Source organism: Marmota marmota, unplaced genomic scaffold (genome assembly GCF_001458135.2).
Source record: "Marmota marmota marmota unplaced genomic scaffold, marMar, whole genome shotgun sequence".
Classification (NCBI taxonomy): domain Eukaryota; kingdom Metazoa; phylum Chordata; class Mammalia; order Rodentia; family Sciuridae; genus Marmota; species Marmota marmota.
In genome coordinates, this window is record NW_026000051.1 from 7332155 (window position 1) to 7359012 (window position 26858).

A 26858-nucleotide genomic window follows, 5' to 3' on the forward strand; every position below is an offset into this window, starting at 1 on the left:
CCCCGTAAAAATAGTTCAGGTTTCTATTTCTTCTTGTGTCAGTTTTGTTTAGTTGTAATATTGCATGGTCAAATTTATTGGTGTTAAATACTTCATAATATTCTCCAATAATCTTTGTAGTGTCTAGCATACTAATACATAAAGCATATAGAGAATCACATTTATAATTTAAAATTTTCCAAGTCTCATTAAAAAGGTAATTAATATAAATAATGCATTTTATTCCAATGTTTCCAAAATACTATTTTAATATATAATTATTAAAAATTGCGATGTTCTACTTTCTTTTCTCATGCTAAGTCTTCAATCTATTATGTGTTCTAACTCGCAGATTGTTTACATTCAGACTTGTTCTGGAAGGGATTTATCAATTTTATTGATCTCATAAACCCAAAAAACTTTACATTTTATTGGTTATTAATTTTTTGTTTCATATTTAATTTTGTTTGGTTATTGCTTTTCTTTCGTTAATTTATGCTTTTATTTTTATTTTCCTTGGGTTTTTCATGCTTTTTGAGATGGCTTCTCATATCAGGTTGGCAAATATTTTTGGTAAAGGGCCAGATAAATATTTCTGGCTTTTTGTGTCATTGTGATCTCTGCTGCAATTATTAACTACCTCTGCTGTTGTGGCAGGAAAGTAGCCATGGACAATATTGTAAACAAAGGGCAAGGCTGTGTTCCAATAAAATGTCATTTACACTAACAGGAGGTGGGCTGGATTTGATCATGGGGCTGAAATTTGCCCAGCCCTGGCTTACATCTTATCTTTTCAATCTTATTTTCTAATGTTTTTCAAAATTAAGTCTGTAGTTTTCTTTCTTGTCAGGATTTTGGCTGCATCACACAAGATTTATTAATCTTTTATTAATGCAATGTGTTTTCTAATTTGTATTTTGATTTTGACCCACATGTTATTTAGAAGTTTGTTAGATTTCCCATAGGTTAGTCACCTGTTTTGGAAGATTAGGGTTTATGGGAACACAGCCCTGCCACTTGCTTTTGTATTGTCTATGGCTGATTTAATGCTACAACAATAGGGATGAATAGTAGCAGAGGCCATATAGTCTATGAGCATTAAAAAAAAATTTAACTCTGGACTTCAAGCAAAAAAGAAACTTGCTTTATTATCCGGGACTGGTCAATTTTTGTAAATGTTCTGTGATATCTTAATAGATATTGTACAGTATTCGTTATTATGTTCTAGCATATAAATTAGGCATAGTTTTCTCTTTCAATTTTTCTATTCTCATACTGATTTTTTTGAAATACATATTAAAATCTTAATTCTATGATTATGGATTTTTTTATCCTATTCCTAAAGTTTTGTCAATTTTTGCTTTAAATATCTGGGTGGTATTAGTAGGGATGCATACAAATTTGGAATTATTTCTTCCTAATAAATCAAACTTCTTATTATGAAGTGATCTTTTATATCTAGCAATCCTCCTTCTCTTTTATTTTGTTTGTTTTGATTTTTTGTTTATTTGCAGTGTTGGGGATTGAACCAAGGCTTATGCTCATACTAGGCAAGCAGTCTACCACTGAGCTATGCCCCGAGCCCACTTTGTCTTAAAGTCTGTTCCATCCAGTATTTAAAAATTGAAATGTAATTAACATACTTATAATATACCATTTTAAGGTATACTTATTCTGCGATTATTAGTTTATTTATAAGGTTACATGGTTATCACCATTGTCTTATTCTAGAACATTTAATCACCCTGAAAAAGAAATCCCATGCCCATTAGTAGTTCCACCCCATCCTTCTGTCTCCCCATCCCCTGTTAACCACAAAGTATGTGAATCATACAATATGTGACCTTTGGTGACTGGCTTCTATCATTAAGCATAATGTTTTAAAGATTGATCTATGTTATATTTATCAGCACTGAATTCCTTTTTTTAAAAAAAATTTTTTTGTTGTATGTATATGGACTCAATGCCTTTATTTGTTTTTATGTGGGTGCTAGGATCAAACCCAGTGCCTCACACTTGTGAGGCAAGTGCTCTACCACTGAGCTACAACTTCAGCCCCTGAATTCCTTTTTAACAGATGAATAATTCAGTTTGGCCCATCCCAATCTCAGCTCATCCTTAAAAGTAACCCATATCCTAGCTTTCTTAGTAATCTCTTCCTTGTGTTTAATATTTTATCACTCAAATATGTTTTCCTAGGTAGTATGGTTTAGTTTTGTTCATTTAAATTTTTAAGTTATTCCTTTAAATTGATTTTAAATTAGATATTTAACTTTAGGCATATGATTTTTAAGTTTCCCACAACCTATATTTTGCTGGTTATATATATGCTCATGGTGTAGTTTAAAATGTTTCTCTCTTCGTATTACCTGCAAATTGGCCAGTGAACTTATTATCAATGGATCCCATTGGTAATACATAGTCACTGGTGTGTTTTTTCATCTGGAGGCATGTAATGTCTAGTTATTTCTTTTTGTGGTATTAAAAGGTGTTGCTTACTGTTTAGATCTGTTAATTATCTGTAGGCATACTTTCAGAACTGTTATCTTTTGTCTGCTATTTGGTCAATCTATTACTGTTCATAAAGGTAGGATAAATAGTTGTTTGTATCCCCTTATAAATTTTCAGTCAATGAAATGGTTGTATAGTCCCTCCCCACTGTTTCACATGTCTGATAATCTTTGATTGGATGCCAAACATTGTGAAGTTTACCTTGTTGAGGATGTTTTGTATTCCTATAAATGTTTTTGAGCTTTGTTCTGGGACACAGTTAATTTAGTTGGAAACAATTTGATTCTTTTGGGTCTTGCTTTTAAGATTTGTTAATCAGGACCAGAGAAGCATTTAGTCTGGGGCAAATTAATTATTCCCCTTTAGTGAGGCATGGCTTTTTGTCCCCACCTCTGATTCCACTGCCTAGTGAATCATGAGTGTTCTTCCAGTTTAGCTATGAGGAACAGCCACTATTCTTGGCCTTGTTTGAGTACTGACACTGTTTCTTCTAAATCTGTTGGATAGTTCTTTTCCTACCGGCATGTGCAGACCAGCACTCTTCTGAATACTTCAGGAGGTCATCTGTAGGTTGCCAGAGTTCTCTGTGCAGTTTGTTCCTCTTTGGCACTTTGTCCTATTAACTCTGGCTATCTTGATTTTGCTTGACCCCATCAGCTGTTTCTTGAACTGGAAGAATCTGCTGGGGTCCTTCTGGCTTCAGCTTCCCAGTGTCTGGGTTAAGAAACTTTCTTTAGCTGGTTACAATCAGTTACTGCGTTTGTTTCTTATCTCTTGGGCATTACTGTCCTTCATTTCCTGTGTCTAGTGTCTTGAAAACTGAGGCTTCATGTGTTTTGTCTGGTTGGCTTTTTCTTCTTCTTTTTTATGTTCAGACGGGATAAATCCTCTTTCTTTGTTATTCTACTATGACCTAACACCAAATAATTTTACTAGACTGTGTCTTGGTGTTGGATATCCTAGGTCATTATTCTCGGGTACAAGTATTTGTGCTTTTTCAATATGTAGTTTGAAGTCCTTTTTTTATTTTAAAAGTTTTCTTGCATTATATATTTTTGTATTTATTTTCTTGCACTCATTTTTCCCTTTTGTCTTTCATTGTTCTTGTCTATCTTCAATATTTGTCACTTTATTTTGAATACTTTGTTTTCTCACTACTTCTGGAATTTATCTCCTTTTGAATTCAGTTTCTCTTTTTTTTTTTTGTGTGTGTGTTCTTGTGCTTCCTTTCATTTGATTAATTATATGATTTTTCTTTTAATTATGATTATTTCCAAAGTTTGTCACCCCATTTGTACATTTTTATAATTCTGATTTGTTATTTTTCCACATCTTAAATAATTCTGTAAATGTATTTTAAGCATTCTGGAAAGATGTTTGCAGTTTTTGTTTTGTGGTCATGTTTTTCTGGTGTGCTTTCATTGTCTGTAGGAATGTGAATGTGAATCTTATTCTGGTTTTTCTTATTGTAATTCTTCATGATATTTTACCCTAATACTGTTTTGTTGTTTATTTATATTCATATAATTAGTTTCCCTGAATTTTTAGAAGGAACACAGGATTTTACCTGAACTTTCTCTTTACTTTCTGTCTGTTTTCTCTGGATGTTCAATTTTGATTTTAATTCCAGAGATTTTCTTTTCACTGTAGTGCCTTGTCCAGGAATAGAGTTCTATTCTTGTAAATAAAAGGTTTCAAAAACTTTATGAATATTCTGAAACTTTCTTCTCAGATTCTCACTTTCATCTTTGATATTTTCATTGAGTTTAGAAATCTGACACTTTCTTTCACAGTCTCAAAAATACTTATTGTCTTTTGACTTCAACTGTTTCTGCTGGGAAGTCAGCTATAAGTCATAGTGTTGGTCCTTCAATAATAATTTTTCTTTCTCTTTTATCTTTCTTTGTTTTTCAGTACTTTAAAGATTATTTCCTCTTTTTTTCATTTTTAGTGGTTATACTATTGTTTGTCTAGAAATGATTCTTTTGTATTTGTTCTGGTTGAGGTTTGGAGTGTTTCTTGAATCTGAAATCTGATTTTTGTATTAATTTTGAGTATCCCACCATTATTTATTATTGTTATTTTTATTAACCCTGTTTTCTTCTGTTTTTCTGGATACTGCAATTACATATAAGATAGACCTATTCACAATAGTTTATGTATTATTGTCTAATTTCTGTTTTCAAGTCTTATCTCTTTGTGTTTAATCTGGATATTTGATTCTAACATATCAACAGTTTTTCTGACTAATATGATTTTCTGACTAATATAATTTTGCATGCTAGGCAAACAGTCTGCTACTATGCTAGATCCCCAGTTCCTAGCATTTTAAATTTTCTGGAAAATTCTTGATCGTTCATTTCTTCCTTTCTTCTCTGTCTGCCCCCCCCCCCTTCATCCCTCCTCTCTTTCATTTCCTTTCCTTTCCTCCTACAAAAAGGCATGATCTACTTTAGGCTTATCATAAAGGGTCATGGCTGACACCCTCAGATCAAAAGACAGGTTCACAAGAGAAAAGCACAATACCTTTATTTGATCATAGTTTTACTGACATGGGGACCTTCAGAATGAAGACCTCAAAACCCAGAGCGAACTATTCATTTTTATGTTTATGTTTACATTTTCAATGAAGCATGGTCAGTCTCTAGGAATATGTTTGGACTAAAAGTGGGTATCATCTAATGCTAAGAGTCTGATCGAGAAAGCCCAGGAAGGCCTGTCTCTTCAGAGTCTTCCTGTCTTCTCTGTACAGCATATCTTCCCAGATTAGTGTAAGACCTCTTCTGAAATGGGTGTCTTATGATCTATCAGACAAAGCAGGTCAGAGAATTTCTCTATGCTCAGCTTTAAGACAGAAAAGTAGGGGAAGATTATAGTGATATTTTTAGGCATTAAGGCTTGCTTTGGGCAAAAGGGGTTCTAGTGTCTATGACCTGCCTTGCGGAAGCAAAATTCTAGTTTTTGTGATTTGGGGCAGAGGAGGGAAGCAGGAGACAGGAGTGGAGTATAGGAGAAGGCCAGGGAGGAACTTTGCTTCTCAGGCCTTCACTTTGGGGGTATCTTTTTTTTTTTTTTTTTTTTTTTTTTTAATAGCTTCCTTTTTTCCTCCCTCCCTCTCTCTTTCCTTTACTCCTTCCCTATTTTGTTCCCACTTCAGTGTCTGATGCCACTGATTTGAACCCTTTCTGATTATTTTTTATTACCTGTGAGATCCTTTGTTTTTCAGGCCTAGGGTAAGATTTTCCTCCTCTAGAGAGGATTTGTTTCTGGCTTTTAGTCTAGGTACACTAGTAATTTCCCACCCCTTTAGCTCATACTTTCTTCTTCCCAGTCAGGGATTTAGCGATAGACTCAGTCTCTGTAAGGATTTGTGTATTTCCTTTTAATTCTTCTCCTGGGGTATAATGTGGGGTCCTAATCCAAATCCAGAGATGCTTACTGGAACCTCGTCTCTTTTGTAGGACCTATAAAATATTCTAGTTTTATCCTTTTCACCCTGTTGTTGATTTGAAACTGATAAACTTTTATCTTCTTAGTTGCCTCTTCTGTAAGCAGCCCACATCCTTTGGAGAAACATGGCCTCAAATGCTAGAATTTAAAAAAAAATTTTTTTTTAAAGATTCCTTCTTTTTCTCTATCTTGGCTATATGTATTCTATGTGTTTTTAGTCATTCTTTGGTGCTGTGAACAAATATTTTGTTTTTTAATCTTTTTTTTTTGTTTTGTTTTCTCTGAGCATGAACAATGACATAAATCCTAGTTCACCTTCACTGGAATCTTTTCAGTGAAAATCCAGCCAGCCTTTTGAAAAATGAGTCCTATATTCAGTAGTTTAAGTTTGTTATAATGTCTCAAAGCTTAACATTCATTCAGTGAGGAAGATGGTATTTTCCTACTTTTCCTTATGAGAATACTAGTGCCTAAGTAAGTTAATGGAATTGTCTTAAGATCACAACAAAATCTTTTTTTCCAAGGCACTAAATAGTCCTGTTCTAGACTTTCTCTTTCAGACTTTGGAGTTGAAGATAACTAGTACCCCTTCTTTATATTGTAGGAACACAGGCACTGTAAGTGATAGAGAAATTAGGCCGAATAGAATAAGTATTATGTGGTTGTATGTGTGTAATGTAGACTACAGAAAACTTATAATTAACTTTGTAGGCATGAATAATTGTGTGTCAATCCTCCCACATAATTGGTTGAATTGGGCTGAGCTTTTTTTCAGTGGAAACACACTTTTCCCAGTATTTGCCTGCCAGCCTGCCAGCCTTGCTTCCTTGTATTGGGGATTGAACACAGGGCCTTGTGCATTGCTACGCAAATACTTTAACACTGTTTAATATCCCCAGCCCTTTTAAAAAGTTTTTATTTTCATACAGGGTCTCCCTAAGTTAACCAGGATTATCTTGGACTTGCTATCCTACTGCCTCAGCCTCACAAGTAGCGGGGATTACAGGTGTGCATCACCATATCCCCAGATCTAATCTTTGATTTCCTAATACTGTGCATGTATGTATATAATTTTCAATTGATACTGTATAATTAATCATGGGATTTTTGTTAGAATTACAGAAATTATTTTCCAGCTTTAAGATAGGAAATCATTTTCATAGTCATATTTTATACTTCGTTGTGTTTCCTTTCTGCTTTGAACATCATCAGTTTGAAAGAGGAATTTTTAAGTACTTTTTGATATACATTATGTGAAGAGAATTTAGTTCATCTTTGAGCCTCATACCTGACGAATGGGTAAGGTGTTTATTTACTGGTTTGTGTCAAAGTTGCTGGGTTCTAGGGACATGCAGATGGGCCGGAGTAGATAATAGGAATAATTAGATGAGAAGTTATGGGGAGATGGTCTCTTGAACCTTGTCTGAAGGGCAAGATGAAAATGCAGGGGAAGCTCTAGCAATGAGAACTTTCAGCGGGAGAAACCAGAGTAGCATGGAATGTAATGTGAAGAATGGTTTGCTGCTGGTAGTCTCAGAGTGAAGTGGAGAACATGGTGGCTTATAAGAGACTTTCTGGCCAAGACATTTGGAAATATGTTCTTAGACTCTATAGTTCATTTCAGTAATCTTCTGTATTATTTAACCTTTCTTAGGTTTTGTTGTCTTAAAAAATTAACAGAAGGGGCCTCAGAAATCTCAGTCATTGAGATTAAGAGTTTATTACTTCCCCCAGTTCATTTAAAAAAATTTTTTTTTATAGATGGACACAATATCTTTATTTTATTTGTTTATTTTTATGTGGTGCTGAGGCTCGAACCCAGTGCCTCATGGATGCAAGGCAAGTGCCCTACCACTGAGCTACAACCCCAGCCCTCCCCTAGTACATTTTGGTTATAAATCTGCTTGGGATCAACTTTGGCTCTCACTCAAGGATCCTACAGCCCTCATCTGTGACATGGCTTCCTTATGGTAGGAGACAGAGACATGATAGAATTAATTATGTAATGGCTTGTAAAGCTTTAGCTATGAATATGCACAGGTTGCTTGCATGCACATTTCTTTGACTACTGCTTTTACAGAGAATGACACTGTAATTCATATGTCAATAGGCATGGTGAATCATTCTCTTCAGGAAGGAGGAACAATAAGTTAGGCACATAATTACAGTCAAACTCACCTTCCTTTCTAGATGCAAGCTTATTACATGTAGTAAGTGTACAGTCATATAGATTTAGATAAAATGTGCTGTTTCATTGATTTTTTTTTTTTAAATTTGTAGTTGTAGATGAATAGAGTGCCATTATTTTATTTGTTTATTTTTATGTGGTACTGAGGATTGAACCCAGTGCCTCATGCATGCTAGGCAAACACTCTGCCACTAAGCTACAACCCCAGCCTCCATGTTTCATTGATTTTTAAGGTATCTGTTTTCTCCAATAGTTAGTTGGAAGCCCTGATGCGTATTACAATAGATGGGATCTTGTAGGTACTGTAAGCCAGGCAGCTGTTGTAATGTCATTGCCTCTGCATGTGAACCTGGCTGCTAGTCTTGGTGGTGTGACTGGACACCTGCAGCCCCTAGCGTTTAAGGACCTTTTGAGAAAGGAATCTGAGTCCTGATTTTCAACTGAACACTTTTCTGTTGACACCCTCTGATAAAGATCAGCATCTATTAATTATCAGCAGCTTGACAAGTTTCAGAGGCTGTAGTGAAGCTTGCTTTTTTCTTGTTGTTTTCCTTAATAGAAGCTGGATCATCTGTGCTCCCACTGGCACAGAAGGTGATATTGTATGGACTGGATTGAAGACTCACTGTAGAAAAGTGATTCAGAAGTGTTGGTCTTTGAACATGAAGAAATTTTAGAAATATTTCCACTAATTTATTGTGCTTTATTTTTTATATATGTACAATAATGTTATATATGTTCTAAAGAACTGTTTCAATAAATATAAGGTAATTTTACATTTTTACATGATAAGAAATTAAGAAATCATTGTATCTTAATTGCCCCTCCTTTTTTTTTTCCTGAGAGTAGGTTTTAAAAAATTGGTTCTTTTAGTTATATATAACATTAGGATTCATTTTGACATAATTATATAATTTGCTCTTGTTAAGTCCCCAGCACTTCCCCTTTCCCTCCATCTTTCCATTCCTAGTTCTCTCCCTCTGCTCACTGATTGTTCTGCTATGTTACTTATAGTTTTTTGACATTTGGGTCTGACTTATTTCACTTAGCGTGATAGTCTCCAGTTTCAATTACCAGCAAATGCCATAATTTCATTCTTCTTTATAACGGCTCAGTAATATTCCTGTGTGTGTGTGTGTGTGTGTGTGTGTATCACATTTTCTTTATCTAGTTCTCTGTAGAAGGGTACTTAGGCTGGTCCCATAGCTTGGCTATTGTGAAGTGTGCTGCTGTAAATATTAATGTGGCTGCATCTCTATAGTATGCTGTTTTTAGATCTTGTGGATGTATACTGAGGAGTGGATAGCTGGGTCATATAGTGGTTCTATTCTTAGTTTTTCGAGGGATCTCCATGCTGCTTTCCAGAGTGATTGCATAATTTGCATTCCTACCAACAATGTATGAATGTCCCTTTCTCCCCACATCTTTACCAACACTTACTATTTGTATTCTTGATAATTGCCATTCTAACTAGAGTGAGATGTAACCCCAATGTAGTTTTGATTTGCATTTATTTAATTGCTAGAGATGTTCAACATTTTTTTCATATCTTCCTTGTCCATTTGTATTTCTTCTTTTGAGAAGTATCTGTTAAGTTCTTTTGCCCATTTATTAATTTGATTATTTTTGTGTGTGTGTTGGTGTCTTTTGAATTCTTTATGTATACTAGATATTAATGCCCTATCCGAGGAGCAGGTGGCAAAAATCTTCTCCCATTTTGTAGGGTTTCTTTTCACACTCTTAATTTTTTCCTTTGTTGTGCAGAAGCTTTTTAATTTGATGCCATCCACTTATTGGTTTTTGCTTTTATTCTTGAACTTTAGGAGTCTTATTAAGGAAAGCAATTCTTGTGTCAATGTGTTGGAGTGTTGGACCTACATTTTCTTTTAGAAGTTGCAAAGTTTTGGTCTAATTCCTAGGTTTTTGATCCACCTTGAGTTGACTTCTGTGCAGGGTGAGAGAGAGGAATCTACTTTCATTCTTCTACACATGGATATCCAGTTTTCCAAGCACTATGTGTACATTTTGTTTCACTGGCAACTTAGATTCTATGATAGGTGGTAACTTGCTTCTTGCATACTTAAGAATGTTCAGTATTTATTGGGCAAATGGGACCAAGGTTTATTCTGAGGAGACCATCCTAAAATACATAGATTTTGATTGACTTTTTCAATTAACTTTATTCATTCTAGTTTTAAGTACAATTTATAAAAAAAAATAAAGTTAGTAATACGTATGTTCTTAAACTGAAATTTCATGCCATTGTTGGGTTCCACATAGTGAACTTAACTTTTTTCTCCAAAAGGGTAAACTTTTGATAAAAAGGTAGATTTTGTTTTCTAATTATTTAATCTTTTTTTTTTTTGATAGATAGTAAAAACCTTCTCTTTAAACAAAATGACACTTTGTCATAGTACCTTAGATATAGATTGGGAGATAATACTGGTACCAGAAAAAAATGTCAGGTGAAATACGTAAGAACACATCTAGAGGAATATTTTGATATTTCTTTCCTTCACTTTGTGGCCCTATCCATTTTGAAGCTACCAGTGTGTTTTGAATTTAAATTAGCTATGTTGCAAATAATGTAGTCCATTGCCAAGTTTTCAAGTCTAAAAATCAACTTAACAGCAAAAAAAGTATATAATTTTTTCACATTGCATTTGGCAAACAACTTTGAGGCATTGTGCTAGGATTTATAAAGGTGTGGAACGCTGCTCTGTTTTCAGAGAACTTTCAGTCTGTTGTTGGCAAGTGATTGAAAGTTAATGATATTGCTAACTCCACTCTGGATTCATTGGCATTGTTGTTTAAAGGTTAACATCATATGTTTTGGATTCTGTCTAGATTGAGTTTAAATCCTGGTGCTGCTCCTCTGTCAATTTCTGCACGTCACCTCACCACTCTTAAGCCTTCAGTAGGGTTTTTGTGAGAACGTAGATATTCAGTGTACGTAAATATTCAGTAAATGTTAGCTGAGGCTATATCATATTCATTATTATTATTACCGTAATTCTCATCTTCATCTCATTGTTGTGAAAGAATTTTGATTTTTCTGTTAAATAGACCTGGCAGGATTCCAGTTCTGTTTCTGACATTTATTAAGTTTGATATCACACTCTGTACTTGATGGCTCTTACTGAGTTTCTTCTCATAAACATCTCAAATGGAACTTACGATCTTCCAAATTTTGCTCAATCTGTTCTCAATTGTATTAGTCAGCATTTCATCACTGTCATAAAATACTTGAGGTAACTTATGAAGAGGAGATGTTTATTTTGTCATCAGTGATTGACATACTGGCCTCACAGTTGTGGAGGTTCTAAACCATAATTGATTGGCCTTATTGCTTTTGCCTGTGTAGGTAGCATATAGTGGTGGCAGCGCATGATGGAGCATAACTGCTCAACTTGTGACCTGGGATAAAGATAAAAAGAGGCAGGAACTGGGGTTTAACAATACCCTTTTGGAGAATGCCCTGATGACCTAAAGACAGCCCACAAGGCCCAACCTTTCAAATGTTCTACCATGACCCTTGGGGAGCAAGCCTTTAAAACATGGGCCTTTGGCTGACATTAAGATGCAAACTATAGCATCATCTTAAGAGTTTCTTGTACCAAAACTTGGAAATTATTCTCTTCCTCCCCCCATCCCTTTCCTTTCTGCCCTCCCTTCTCTCTCTCATTTACATAGTCATCTTTCACATCTAATTGTACAGTCTTATCTCAAGTTTGCTAACTTTTCAGTCTTGTTGCCCTCACCTTCCTTGAAGTCTGTACTTCTCACTCAGACTCTTGTGACTACGTACTTTTATGTTCTCTTGCCTAATTCCTGTCTGTTTTCCACAGAACAACTAAAATAATCTAGTGGATCCTCTTCCTTACCTCTAACTCCTTTATGTTTACAAACTTCTTAGTGGCTTCCTTTTATACCCAAATAAAGGCCACCTGAGATACTGTGTGGCTTGGCTCTGGCCCCCTTCTCCTGCCTCTTTTCCTACCACCCACCCACTTGTGCTCAGTGATGGACATATTGACCTTCTTTTGTTTGTTTCTTTTCTTTTCTTTTCTTTCTTTCTTTCGTTTCATTCTTCTTCCTTTTTTTTTTTTTTTTTTTTTACCTAAATGGCTTAGTGCCTCAAGGCTTCCTCTAATCAGTAGTGCTTTTCTCTCTGCCCAGACCATTTCTGTTTTTCTGCTTTTGCTTGTCTAATTCCTTTGCATCTATGTAATGAAAATTACAGAACCCTAAAGAAAGAAATCAAAGAAGATTTTAGAAGATGGAAAGATCTACCTTGCTCTTGGATAGGGACAATTAATATTATCAAAATGACCATACTACCAAAAGCACTATACAGATTTAATGCTATTCCGATCAAAATCCCAATGGCATTCCTCATAGAAATAGAAATATCAATCATGAAATTCATCTGGAAAAATAAGAGACCCAGAATAGTTAGTTAAAGCAATCCTTAGCAGGAAGAGTAAAGCAGGTGGCATCATGATACTAGACCTTAAACTGTACTACAGAGCAATAGTAGCAAAACCAGCATAATATTGGCACCAAAACAGACTGGTAGACTAATGGTACAGAATAGAGGACATGGAGACTAACCCACAAAATTACAATTATCTTATATTAGACAAAGGCACTAAAAACATGCATTGGAGAAAAGATAGCTTCTTCAACAGATGGTGCTGGGAAAACTGGAAATCCATATGCAACAAAATGAAATTACACCCCTATCTCTCACCATGCACAAAACTCAAGATGGATCAAAGACCTAGGAGTAAAACCAGAGACCCCACATCTAATGGAAGAAAAAGTAGGCCCAAATCTCCATCATGTGGAATTAGGCCCCAACTTCCTTAATAAGACTCCTTTGGCGCAATAATTAAAACCAAGAATCAATAAATGGGATGGATTCAAACTAAAAAGTTTCTTCTAAGCAAAAGAAACAATCTGTGAGTTAAGTAGAGTGCCTCCATCTTGGGAGCAAATCTTTACCCCTCACACATGAGATAGAGTGTTAATCTCGAGGGTATATAAAGAACTCAAAAAGCCAAGCACCAAAACCCCCCAAATAACCCAATCAATAAATGGGTCAAGAACATGAACAGACACTTCTCAGAAAATAATATACAATCAATCAACAAATATATGAAAAAATGTTCATCATTGCTGGCAATTAGAGAAATGCAAATCAAAACTACTCTAAGATTTCATCTCACTTCAGTCAGAATGGCAGCTATTAAGAAGACAAACAACAATAAGTGTTGGCAAGGATGTGGGGAAAAAGGTACACTTATACGCTGCTGGTAGGAGTGTAAATTGGTGCAGCCAATATGGAAAGCAGTATGGAGATTCCTTGGAAAATTGGGAATGGAACCACCATTTGACCCAGCTATCCTTCTCCTAGGTCTATACCCAAAGGACTTAAGAACATTGCCATATCAATATTTATAGCAGCATAATTCACAATAGCTAAAGTGTGGAACCAACCTAGATATGCCCTTCAGTAGATGAATGGTTAAAAAAAATGTGATATACACAATGGAATATTACTTAGCAATAAAAGAATAAAATCATGGCATTTGCAGGTAAATGGATGGAGTTAGAGAAGATAATGCTACTTGAAGTTAGCAATCCCCCAAAACCAAATGCTGGATGTTTTCTCTGATATAAGGAGGCTGATTCATAGTGGGGTAGGGAGGGGGAGCGTGGGAGGAATGGACAAACTCTAAATAGGGCAGAGGGGTGGGAAGGGAGGGGGGGCATGGGGTTATTAATGATGGTGGAATGTAATGGACATTATTATCCAAAGTACGTGTATGAAGACATGAATTGTTATGAATATACTTTGTATACAATCAGAGGTATGAAAAATTATACTTTATGTTTAAGAATTGTATTGCATTCCGTTGTCATATATAAATAAAAAATTAATAAAAAATAAAAGTTTGTGTCCAACTACAATTAAAAAATATTTAAAAAGATAAAAATAAATGAATTTAGTGATACACTGCAAAAAAAAATTCCTTTGTATCCTTGAAATCTGTGCTCTTGTGATAATTTCTTGGGGAAATCTTTTCAGCCTCAGGTAGGCTAAGTTAGGTCTGTCAAATGCTTTTATAAGGCATTCCATGCTTTTTCTGTGTTTGTATTTACTTCTCATTTAATGTCTTCCTTCTCTTAATTTTTTTTAATATTTATTTTTTTGTTTTAGGCGGACACAGTATCTTTATTTATTTTTATGTGGTGCTGAGGATCGAACCCAGTGCCTCGTGCATGCCAGGCCAGTGCGCTACCACTTGAGCCACATCCAGCCCCCTTCTCTTAATTTTTTGAGAATGTGGACTATGTGTGTTGTTTACTACTCAGTATACCCAGAGTTTGGCACAGTTCATGAAACTTAGTTATTGTACTTAATAAATATTTGTGGAAAGGATAAATAAAGGAATGAATGTTATTTGTTTACTGCAGTTCATGTGCATTAAATTATTGCACAATAGATGGCACAGAGTGACTTTGTGGCATTAATTCTTTTCTTACATGTCTTTTTTCTCCTGTAGATCCTAAGCATTAAGAAAGGCCTTCAGGGCTAGGGTTGTGGCTCAGTGGTAGAGCGATTGCCTTGCATGTGTGAGGCACTGAGTTCGATCCTCAGCACCATATAAAAACAAATAAATAAATAAAACAAAGGTATTGTGTCCATCTACGAGTAAAAGTATTAAAGAAACAAAGGTCTATCAGTAGTTTCCCAACTATAGGTTACAGACTCAGTAGTGAGAATGAATAATCAATTCAATGTCTCTTGAAATGAAATATTTTTTAAAGAGCTTTGAGGTATTATTTATTTATTTATTTTGTTTTGTGACTGGGGATTGATCCCAGGCGTGCTGTTCTGTTGAGCTACGTCCCCACCCCTTTTTATTTTAAGATGGGTTTCTGCTAAGTTGTCCAGGGTGGCCTTGAATTTGTGATCTTCCTACTCAAGCCTCCCCAGTAGCTGGGATTCCAGGTATATGCCACTGTGCCTGGCCTGATTTTTTTTTTTTTTTTTTTTTTAAATAAATGGAATAGAAAAGCAATTATCAGAGAAAATGACAGCAAGAAAAAGTCTTGTTTTCTGGAACTTTTGGTGTGATTGTGTGTATGTACTAGGTAGAAGTATAACATGTTTCTTAATGTGGTAAAAACAATAAAAACAATTTGGTTAAAAACAATTTGAAAGTCACTGTTGTGACTATATGCAGCTCTTGTGTACTATGCTATACTATGTCCCTAGGCAGCAAAATGAATGTATAGGCTGTTTTTAAAGAAATGTTTAATGACTTGTTGACTTGATTCAGTGTTCAAGTTCCTAAAATCTTCCTTAGTCATGAATGCTATCTACAAAATCTTTTGGGATTATTGATTTTTCCTTCCCTTTATTTTTTAAGAGGTTATAACTGTTATAAACATAGATTTTTTAAAAATTAATTTTTATTTTTGTATGTTGTATACCAGGGCTCTTTTCTTTCCAACTTTATTAAAAATATATTTGCAATATTGTTAATATTTAGTATGGAGACATCCGTCTTACATAAAGTATATAATGATGGTGTTAACATTATATTGTGACTTCATAATGAAATTCTCTAATAGCTTAAATTACTGCTGTTATTAAATTTTATTGCTTTTGTGGCTTTATAGACTTTAGTATTACTAGTTTGATAATATGAAATGCTATATAGATATATGAAAATCCAGATTATACATAGGGTCATAGAAAGCCAGAAACAGACAAAAGGAAACCAAAGCATTTAAGGATTAAGGCAATAATAGTTCTGTGTGTGGTGGCTTCTTAAATGATTTTATTTTTCATTGAGTTTCTTATATTGATTTGACACACATTTGCATAACTGAACTGATTTTTCTTCTTCAAGGCCAATGGTCAGTTGAAAATCTTTGATGCTGTTGACTTTCTCAGCATTAATCATTGTTTTATAGGATAGTCTCTAAGGATGCATAAATTATGATAATAGAAGCCAGGGTAGGGCTGGAGCTTGTGGTTGCTGCTGCATTATTGTGTCCACTGGGATGGCATGTTGTGAGCTTGCCCTCTGCATATCGTTGGGCTGGGGAACTGGATCCTGTCCCCCACCAAGCTAGAGACAACAATGAATTATAAAAGGCATCAGAAAGCAGTCCTATTAAGTAGTCTGTTTGGAACACTTGGACTTGATGGAACAAAATAATTTTGGGGGCTCTTATGAAAATCTCACGAAAGCTTAGGTTGTGTCCTTCCTTAGAGTTAATCTGCTTTGCAGGAATTAGTGGCAAGTCTCAAATAATTCAAATTATCTCTAATCCACTATAAACAAGAGTGTGGTTAAGTCACGGAGTTTTCATGTTGTCTAATTGTTGGTTTCTGTCAGCCATTGCACACTGTCAATAGATGTCTTAGAACAAGAGCTAAACAATGACCTCTTGTTAATGTTTTACACATACATAGTTTTATTTTACAAGTAAACATAGGAAAATTAGAGAATAAAAATTTTAAATGTATAAAAATTTTCTCAGTACTCAAAGATATTTCCTGTGGTTATACACATACACACACATACACCCACACACACACACATTATACATATAATATATAACATTAATCTGTTGTGTTTATACACAAGGAAATGCTGAATATATTTTTTCTAATGAATTTAATATGAAATGAGTATTTTTAGGGAAAATATACATTACCAAAGTTAACTGAAAAGAAGTAAAAAAAAAATACCTGCACCAATATTTATGGAAGAATTCGATAAACTTCTCAAAATGCTATTCCTAAAATGTTGCTAGTTCCAGATGGTTTCACTTGTGAGTATTCACGTCTTTCCAGATAATGCCAGTACCATTCAAACTGTTCTAAAATATCTTTTTCCTAATGGTATACTTCTTCATTTTACTAAGTTTTAACCAATATATGAAAATGTTAGGACAAAATGATAAGAATAAAAGGGGCTGGCTGTGGCTGTGGCTGTAGCTGTGGCTGAGGGATAGAGCACTTGCCTAGCACATGCAAGGCACTGGGTTCCATCCTCAGTACCACATAAAAATAAATGAAATGGGTGTATTGTATTTAACTACAACTAAAAAATAAAAAATAAAAAAAGATGATAAGAAATAATATATTGATCTTATTTATAACAAGGGTACTGACATGGATAAACAATAATAGCACTATTACTGCTCCAATTATTTTTTGAAATTCCACAAGAAAATACATATTGTATATTTTGAATATAAAATTTCCTTATACTGTTCACTGACTTATAAATTAAAACTTCAATCCTATGAAACATTTTGGCACTTGTAAGATATATTTTCAGTAATCTATCAGTGTCTATAAAAGCTACTCCAAAACTTAGTGACTTAACACAACAGGATTTATTATTTCTTTTCTTTTCTTCTTTTTTTTTTTTTTACTGTGGATTGGTTGGATTCCCCTGCAAGTTTTTTTTTCTTGAAGTATCCTCTGGAATCAGTCATTAAGCTAAAAGTTGGCATGTCCAAGATGGCTTTACCTGTGTGTCTTAAACTTCTTTTACACAGCTGGAACAGCAGGATCTTGGTGGGCCTTTCAGTGTTTATTTATATTCTCTCACTTAGTTCAGAAGTCCAGCCTCAGATCCATGGTAACCAGATCCTAAAAGGACAAAAGTGGAAGGTTCCAAGCCTCTAAAAGCCTAGACCTAAAAAAGGGCTCAACATAATTTCTGCTGTATTATGTTGTTCAGAGCAAGTCAGAAAATCAGACCTGTTGAAGAAGGGAAGCAGGCTGCTCAGTCTGGGGAGCAGTGGCATGTGCCATAGGGATGGGACTAGTTACTGGTGACTTCTTTGAAGATACTCTACTATACTATACTAGCTTAAACAGAATATTACTGATGTCTTGAAGCTCCTTTGTAACCCTTCTCTGTACTCCTTATATCAATCACTTCTGCCTCCAGATAATCACCATCCCCCATCCAATTTTTTTTTATTTTTCTTGTTCATTTTATTTTGGTTTTCATTTTATTTTGATTATGTATTACTTAACACACTGCATGCTACATAATATATCAAATAACCTTCTAGCAGGGGTAGATGACCATACTGAATTTTTTTCATCAATCAGGAAAATGCTTCCTTAATCAATGTTCTCCAAACCCTTTGATTTATAATAGCGATTAACTCCAGATATACGTCTCTTTCCATCAAACTCCACTGATAGTGAAAATGGGCAACGCTTTTTTCCTTGCCCCCCCCCCCCCGTTAGTGAACCTGTGTATGCAGGCAGTGGCCACTCCCTGGATAAACAAGCAAACGCCCATTATACGTCCTAAAAGAATTTCGTACCACATTTCTGCACAGTTATCTAAACCAAATCCCTACCCATTAGCTCCTTAGAGTACCCCACCCAATTTTTAAAGTTAACTTTCTTTTCATGATCATTTTACCACTTATGGAGGTATTTCTAAACAACATACTATTTAGTTTAGTACTGCATGATTGATATGATTTATTTCTTGAAATCTTTTAAGTTTCAGTTTAAAATAATTGTGTTTTTGAAGATTATTTGTAAAACTTAGAAAAGTAAAAAGAAAAATAATTAATCCTAATTCTAGTCTCTAGGTCTATTCCATTGATAATATTTTGGGACATTTTAACACACCTGCACACAGCCCAAATTCTTGTTGTCCTCTGAATCTCATAGTTTTTGGAGTTTGAGTGGCAAGGCTGCTTCGTTATCTGAATGTATAGTATTCAGTTCCAAAATTTTGGATTATAAATAATGAGAATTTGGATTTGTGAGTGGTGCATCCAAATTACACACACACACACACACACACGTTGACTCTGAGGGTGGTGAGAGTTTGAATAATGGAAGATATCTGTGTGTATGTGTGTGTGTGCACGCGTGCATGCTCATGTATGTGTGCATACACATGCACACATATGTATGCATGTGTTTGTATGGATGTAATTTTAAGAAAAAGAGGTAGAGGATCACATAGTGATACTCCTCCTTAAAATTTAGAATGGAGAAATGGTCTCAGTAGGTGACTTAAATATTATTCTGCAACATTCTAAAACTTCAGTGTGCGTGACAATTACCTGGAGAGCTTGTTAAAGAAAGCTTCCTGGACTTCATGCCCAGAGTTTAAGTAGGTCTGGTATGGTCCTCAGAATGTATATTTTTAGCAAGTTTTTGGGTGATACTGATTCTGCTGGCTTAGGGCCCACAATTTGAGGACTTTTGTTCTGCAATGATTTTTAAAGGTTATATTGTAGTTCGTCACATAAATGCATTATAATTTATTTAGTCAGCTCCTTATAAGACATTTGGATTGTGTAAATAGTTTTGCTATGATAAATAATATTATAATGGCCACCGTGCACATTTATTAGCATTTTCTTATAGTATATTTCTAGAAATTGAATTACCTGGTCAAAGGGCTGGTTCATTCTTAAGACCTTGGTGTGTAATGCTGAATCATATTCCAGAAGGCTGTACTCATTACATTCCAACTAGGAAAATATGAGAGATTTAAGTCAACATTCTAAAGTCTCTATGGGAAGTTTCCAGAAGGGACTACCAAAATAATTTAATATTGAAATAAGTGCATTGGCTCATTAAAATTATTATATTGTGAAGGTAATATTCATTTGGATATAAAAATTTTAATATAATAAAAAACTGGCCAATGCATATTATAGTTACACCTTGCACATGGATGATTAGCATGAAGTGGACCTCTTCAGATAAAAGAATAAATTCTTCCTTAAACCTCATAAGATGTGGATCATCAGGCTCTTTATAATTTAGACTTTCCTACTGTGAAGTCACATTGTAATTTTACATTTCCTATTATAATTTTATATAAAAATGAAGTTATCTTTCATAGGAATCAAAGCAGTTCAAGAGAAGGTAGTAACCTCTAGTGCTAAGGGGCCAAGACTGGGTATGAATCTTATTTCTGCCACTTGGTTTTTGACCTTAGAGTTCATTTCATCTCTAACCCTCAATTTTATACCTCTGAAATAATAATAGTAACCTGGGGTTTATATAGACAGATTGGGTATTGCTGGAACAGAGTATTATTATTTTGCTGGGATTCATGGAATTCTGCCATTAGTGACCTGCTTACTCCAACCTTGAGGGAAGACCATAGGTGAGAGAGCAGTAGTCTCGCTATATATAGCTCTTTCTAGCCCCAGGGCCATTTTTGGGGGCCTTGGAAAGGTGAAGGGATGACATTATCCCTGTGACTGGTAGGTTTCACTGTGTTTTGAATGCCTCTTTGCTTTGTTCTTTTTTTTTTTTTTAATATTTTTAGTTGTGGATGGACAGAATAACTTTATTTTGTTTAGTTTTTTATGTGGTGCTGAGGATCGAACCCACTGCCTCACACATGGTAGGCAAGTGCTCTACTGTTGAGCCACAACCCAAGCCCTACTTACTTTCCTCTTTTATGTTATCTGCTTCATTCCTTTAACTTTTTCACTAGATCTTGAGGAAAATTTTATCAATTCCAAAGTGTGTAAAAGCTCTTCAAAAATTTTACAGTGCTTTGTGAATTCAAAATAACATGATATTTGGCTCTATTCAAAGGCTCTAGATGCGAATCACTCAGTGGCCTCAAGGGTAGCATTATAGAGCTAGGTGATTATTTATATTCCTCCCAGATTATATTTTTTTGAACTTTTAGAATTTTGGTCTATAACACATTCACACTTTAGGTAGGTTATATTATACAAGTTTATTTGGGGGATGGGGTTGTAGCTCAGTGGTAGTGTACTTGCCATCACGGGTGAGGCACTGGTTTGATTCTCAGCACCACATATAAATAAGTAAAATAAAGGTATTGTGTCCATCTACAACTAAAAAAATTGAAAAACAAACAAACAAAACACTATTTGTAATTTGAATTATAAATTTTCTTAGAAATAACTTCATCTGTAGCATTTAACTTCTTAGGCTAATTTATAAAGCCTATTTCATCCCCTTGACCCCGTTGGTGGGGGCAGTTTGATGCATATGAAATTTTGGCACTAGTATGGCAATATGTAAATCAATGGATGTGTAACTGATGTGATTCTGCAATCTGTATATGGGGTGAAAATGGGAGTTCATAACCCACTTGAATCAAAGTGTGAAATATGATATGTCAAGAACTATGTAATGTTTTGAACAACCAACAATAAAAAATTAAATAAAAAAAAGAAATTTTGGACTTTGGAGTCATACAAACATGATATTCAGTCTCAGTTCTGTCACCTAATAGCTGCATAACTGTGGGAAATTCAACTACCCTTGAAGATTTTGTTTGTTTCTTTATAAATTATGGATAATAGTGCTCACATGGTAGGATTGTTATGAAGATTAAAAAGGAAAATGTTAAGTTACTTTGGGGCCCAGTGCCACATAAGTCCTTGATAATTGTTGTTTCTTTTTTCCTTATCTTTTTTGAACATATTGTTGTAACTTTCCTTTTTGAGTTATTATAGAAGTTTTGTTGTTTTTTGAATAGATTGCTAGATTGTCCTAAAAACTATAGATATGTTTAAGCTTCCTCACATTGTAGAATATTATATAATAAAGGAGAATAAAGTCAGTTTGGAAAATTAGGTCATAATAATGTATATCTTTAAAATTTCTCTTAGAAAACATGATTTTAGTAAAACTTCCCTTCCTTTTGTGAGATTAAGTATTTGAAGTTACTCCTGATCTTTAGCACATTGGCTGAGGGAAATTATATCCTGAACGAATAATTTTTAAGAATACAGCTGTTTGTGATATCTTTGTAATGCAGGTACTGTTTTTATGTCCACCTAAGTTTGAATATGATTTAATTTCCTGCTTCACTTCATCACTTTTTTATTTCCTAGTGGGATTTGGTTTATAGAGTTGACATTGTTTTTAGGTTTATATTTTTAATGGAGAAGGTTGTCAGCTTTAGGAATTCCTTTAAGGGATTGGAATTCATTTGCTTTTAGTAAAGCTGGAATCATTGTTAAACTCACAAAAATTATCTTTCAATGGATAGTATGTAACTGAACAGTTAAAAAAATGTTATTAGTATTGATGTTATTCCAATTATTGTTTCTTTAGTTTTTCTTGTTTAAATTTTTTTTTTAAGGTAGCATCACTTAGACACAGGAAGCTTGTCTGCATTATTCTATTAATAAAGAAATGGTTGTTCTCTGATTTGATTGTTTGAATTGTGTGAATTGGGGAGTAATGTTTTTTTAGCATGACACTTTGGGAACTGCTACTTGGTTAGGATACTTTTGTTCCAAGGTCTCTTTGAGTCAAATCCTATTAAAAGTGAAATGTGACAAGCTGTGTAACAATGAAAATATTTGAACAATACAATACTTGTATTATTATTGTATGGCTTTGAGGAAAACCTCATACTGTGTCTAATTGAATTTATTATGCTTAATGAATTTTTTAAACCAAAGTGTACCTTTTTTGTTTACTTGATCATCCAGTTTACATTTTTTAAGTGTATGTAAAATACAGTATAAAATATATAGAATGCTTAAAAATTTGCAGTCTGAAAGATAATTATATAGCAGTTACACTATAACATTTGCAAAGAAATACTGTTAAAAATGACATTCTCAATAAGTTAGGTTCTAATAAATGGCTGGAAAAGGAAGGGGTAAAAATATTAAATTAACATTTGCTTTCATTAGCAGTTCCTGTGAATTTTTATAATAGAATTGATCACAGTGAATTTATTTGGTAAATTGTCAATGTCCATGTTGTGAACCTCCTTCAGAATGCCTGCTTTATGGTATCATATTCAGAAACATATCATTAATTTTAAGTAGTGTTCTTTTTCAAGAGAACAAAAAATTCAAATTTAGCTGCTTGATACTTGTTATACTATGTAAATTATTATGGTAAATGTAATATTATGTAACAATCTCTAAAGTGGTTACATAGGGATTTGAATCCATGAAGTAATTTTTATTAGTTTCTGCAAGAATATCACTATGAATCAAATTTAGGAAGGATTGCAGTAGAATCAAGCAAGATGTTCTTTTTTCTTAACACTATAACTATGGAATAAGTGTTTCTCTAAATGACCCTTTTCTAAATCTCAGTTTTGGAAAGGAGTAAGAAGCTAGTGTGTGAGACTGTAAATTTTGAGAGCTAGGAAAAAGTTTAGTTTTGTGTTTCTGTGACACTGTCCTAAAACTTGGTATTTTATAAGTATTAAAAAAAAGAAAGAAAGCAAGAAACCTGGTAGAAATGTCTCAGTGCTTTGGTTTTGCCTAACCTGTTTTTTCTTGCTCGATGATATAATACCTGTCTGGATTCATTGGCTTTATTATTGGATAAAGGTGAATCAGTCCCCCCTGCTATCCCTCCACCCCCCAGGTCTGAGAAAAACTGACTCAGTATATTCTGTTCCACCAAATATCACTAGCTAGGACTTGTCATATTTAAATGATATTAAGCAATATTAAACCCTTTCCTTGATCCCCCCCAGTCCCCAAGAGGACTTTGAAAGATGTCCTTAAGAGTTGGAGATAAAAAGACTATGTACGACCAGGCAGTTCTGCTATTTGAAAGACTTATCTAATTGAAAAAAATGACTTGCTCACAGCCTTCATAAAAATAAATTACAGTTGGATTAAAGAACAAAAGAAAACATAAGAATATTTTTAGAGGTCTAGGTAAGAAATGAGTTCATGAATAAGATATTTAAAAAGGCACAAATTATGATGGAAAGATTTGGTTTGACTACACTAAAGGTTTTTATTTTTTGTACCAGAGATTGAACCCAGGGGCACTTAACCACTGAGCCACATTCCCAGCCTTATTTATTTTTTATTTTGAGACAGGGTCTTGGCTAAGTTGTTTAGGATCCCACTAAATTGCTAAGGCTGGCTTTTAACTTGTGATCCTCTTCCCTTCCCTTCCTAAGCCACTGGAATTACAACTATACTAAGATTTGAAAATTTGTTGTGGCAAAATAAACTGAACAGAATAAAAAGAAAATTATCAGATTGGAAGAATTTTGCATGTTTTAGATCCAGAATACATAAGGAACTTGAAGAATATAAAGATGGCTAAAAAATTAAACAACAGAGGTCACTAAAGAATTCAATGGTTAAAAATCATGGAAAAAAGTCACTAAAAATACAAATTAAAATCATGAGCTACTATCCTGACTAGGAGAGGATTGAAAGTGGCTCACCTTTTCTAAGGAATTTTAGAGTAGATTCCCATTGCTAGTGTTTTATCAAGTCTGTATAACAGTAATTCTCAAAATGTGGTTCCTAGACTGGCAGCATCAGCATCAACTGAGATCTTGTTAGTAATGCAAGTTATTGGAGTACCACTCCAGACGTACTGAACCAGAAACCGAATCTAGCCCATTAGACGATTTGGATACATGCATAAACTTGATAACTTCTTTAGAACCATAGTGATTAATACTATATGTTTTAGAAAAGATTCATATCCTCAGACTTAACTCTTTTACATCATACATGGGTATGATTATGTGCCAATAATTTCATCCCTTCTAGTCATCTGAGGGTGATGATATCTATCTTATAAAGAGTTGTGAAGCTTGAGTGATATCGCATGGTCTATGCCTGTCCTGTAGCATGTAACAAAAACAAGTATTTCACAAATGAAATAGGTATTTCATAAAGTCTTTTGTAGAAGACTTGGCTAGAAGTATTTCTGAATCAAACTACCTGGAGAATTTAGTAAGAGCAATTCATAGTAAAATTCCATTCAAGTGATTACGAATGGAAGGCAGCTCATTCTGTTTGGCACTGTGCTGGAATGCCTGCATCTTCATCCATGGAAAAAGCACAGTGGTGAGGAGATGTGGTTCTGGTCTTGGGAGCAGTTAGTTTCTTTGTCTGAGAGACAAGTACTTAGATGAGAGAAGGCATAGTCTATGATTCTAAAGGATTAGACACACAATCAGGTGCTGAGTGATCTACATAGCTGCTAAAACAGTGGAAGCTTATAGGGGAGAGCAGTCTGTGTGAGTTGAAGCAGTGGGTGGATTCCTGGAAGAACTGTTAAACTGTTGCAGTCATTTTTAAAAAATATTTTTAGTTGGGCTGGTTGTGGCTCAGTGGTAGAGCACTTGATTAGCATGTGTGAGGCCCTGGGTTTAAACCTCAGCACACATAAAATAAATGAATAAAATAAAACTATAAAAATATTTTTAGTTGTAGATGGACAAAATGTCTGTATTTTACTTATTTATTGTTTTATATGGTGCTGAAGTTCCAACCCAGTGTCTCATATGTGCAAGGCAGGCGCTCTACCACTGAGCTATAACCTGAGCCTGAAGGTCATTTAAGTACAATTTCCCACGAGCATATTTCTTTATTTACAAATTTCATAAAAAAATGAACCTTGTTAAAAATGTAGAAAATAAGGAAAATCACATGTAATTTCATAACTCAGAGACTTATGGCTAGACATGTTAGTGAGTTAACTTTTAGTTTTGTTGTAAAACATTTTAAAAATACTGATTACTATTGCAGTATGATAGATCCTCTTTTTCTTCAGTGCTAGGGTGGTAACTCAGGGCATTATGGCATACTAGGCAAGCACTCTTTCACAAACCACTCTTCCAGTTCTAAATGTTTACATACTACTTTGAGTTAATTCTTCATAATGCAATGACGTTATTACAGAAACCACTTAATGGTGATATAAATATTGTGTCACTTGAGTTTATTAATGTTCCTTTTTCAGTTTTTAAAAAATATTTATTTTTTAGGTGTTGTTGGACACAATGCCTTTATTTTATTTACTTATTTTTATGTGGTGCTGAGGATCAAACCCAGGGCCTTGCACATGCTAGGCGAGCACTCTACTACTGAGCCCCAGCCCCTCTTTTTCAGTTTTTGAAGTCATCCTTGACGCATGCATTTAAAAAGTTATTTGCCTTTCTGATTACTTTCTTGAGATAGATTTTGCTTTGTAGAATTATTATGGACATTCTTAATGTTTTTGAGGTCTGCTGCCAAATTATTTGCCAAAAGGAGTATTAGTTGATCCCTTTCTTTGCTCATTCTTTCTTTCACTTGGCATTTATATGCTGGACCTTGTTTCAGGTACTGGGTATATGATGTTGAACAAAACAGGCAAAAATGTCCGTGTTCATAAAACAAACATCCTAGTAGGGGAAAAATAAGTTAAATATGAAGTATGTTGGATGGTTAAATGCCCTGAGAAAAATGGTACAGGAAAAGGGAATAGGAATGGTGGGGATAGGAAATTGTACTGGTAAAGGTGGTCAAGGAAGATCACATTAGGAATTAACTTATAAATAAGGGTCTGAGAGAACGCTCCTTGCTACTTAGCTGACTGACTGACTAGCAAGGCAGAGACCATGAATAGAAATGTGGCATGTGTGTTTGAGGCACAGCAAGTGCCTGTGGCTGCCAAGGCTGGGGTAGAGTTAGGAGAGCAGTAGGATGGTGAGTCAGGGAGGTGCTGGAGAACTAAGGATGCTTTTGAAGAGGACTTGACATGAATTTTATAGGATTCCTCTGGTTGCTCTTTTGAGGACAGACTGTAGGAAATTGGAGGCAGAAGCAGGGAAATACTTTAGGAGACAATTATAGTAATCTAGGTGGAAAATATATATTGGCTTACGCCAGGATGGTAATGGTGCAGATGGAGATAAATGGTCAGTATTGAAATATG

The 26858-nt window shown here is 34.5% G+C and overlaps 1 protein-coding gene and 1 pseudogene across 21 annotated transcripts in view; one reads left to right on the top strand and one right to left on the bottom strand.

The window, feature by feature from the left end:
- The window catches only part of Dennd1a (DENN domain containing 1A), a 462364-nt gene that overhangs the window by 44773 nt on the left and 390733 nt on the right, over positions 1–26858 (top strand). The gene's annotated exons all lie outside the window — the stretch shown is intronic.
- LOC125619651 lies at positions 18177–19539 on the bottom strand (annotated as a pseudogene).